Genomic DNA, 1,208 nt, shown 5'->3' on the forward strand with positions numbered 1-1,208 from the left:
TTCTTACAAAGAAACAAACTCCATCACTGTAATTCGGATACAGACAACAATAAATGTTACATGTTGAAATGTCTTATAATTGTACTGTTCCGCTAACAGATTGTTTTAGTGAAGTAGGTGTTAGCTGGTCACTTTCTTCACCTGAAAAGCTTAGGTTTTCCTTTTGATCTATTAAACATGTTCTAACTTAGCTAAGACTATGACAAACATTTTCTAACATAACCAAATTAGAAAATGTATAACCAACTGCACCAAGAATTATTGGTGGAAATATGAATTCATAGTGAGTGAGAGAGAAGTAGTTATTCATAAATGTCGCATGTTTGTATTTCTGTTTATTTTGGCACTAAATCCACCGAAATACGTGTTACGAAAATTCACTGATCATATCTTTAGGTTACTAACGTAACAGGTAATTTGTTTGCGGACGGTCTAAAGATTTATGCTTGAAGTATTTACATTGCTGAGAAACAGATGGATTCTGGATTCTGGATTCTGTAACAATATATTTTGCTAATATAGGAATGGAATTTGGCCAAAAAATGTTCAAATGTGACTGTCGGAGGCGGAAAAACTATTTCTCAAATCCAAAATCATCGCATTAAAGCATCTCGATCTCTTTGATCGTAGAGATAACAATGAATATTATACCGGAATAAGATACGTGGCGACTGGATCTTTCTTTTAAAGGAAGACAATATCCCACAATGCATTTGTAGTACCGGTACTGATACCAACATTTAAGAAACTTAACAGGTCTATAAAGGGAATCCGTTGCATTAGCATTAAAACCCACAGTATCCGCGATGCAACCAAAAATGTCGATTATGTTATACTTAGGTAGGGGGATTGAACATATGATCAGCAGTTGTCAAAAAATTATATTAAGGTGCTGCCTCTCATTGTCACATGTGATTGCTCAAACAATGTTTATCTATAGATACTTTTACCAGTGGTAAACTAAGACAAATTGGACACATGCGTATAAACAAAATGAATATCTTTATCATATTATCCCCTTCAAAAATTCTGCCAATCGCAAACGCAACAGGCTTGATACGATAGTTTGTGATAGACAGGAAAGTCGTGTACAATCCAATCACATAGATCAGGTACCCGTGGGATGGGGACATTCCTGCCAAAATTATTAAGAAAGAGGACATTTATGAATAACTACTTCTCTCTCACTCACTATGAATTCATATTTC

This window comes from Octopus bimaculoides, chromosome 25 (genome assembly GCF_001194135.2).
Source record: "Octopus bimaculoides isolate UCB-OBI-ISO-001 chromosome 25, ASM119413v2, whole genome shotgun sequence".
In the NCBI taxonomy this organism is placed as follows: domain Eukaryota; kingdom Metazoa; phylum Mollusca; class Cephalopoda; order Octopoda; family Octopodidae; genus Octopus; species Octopus bimaculoides.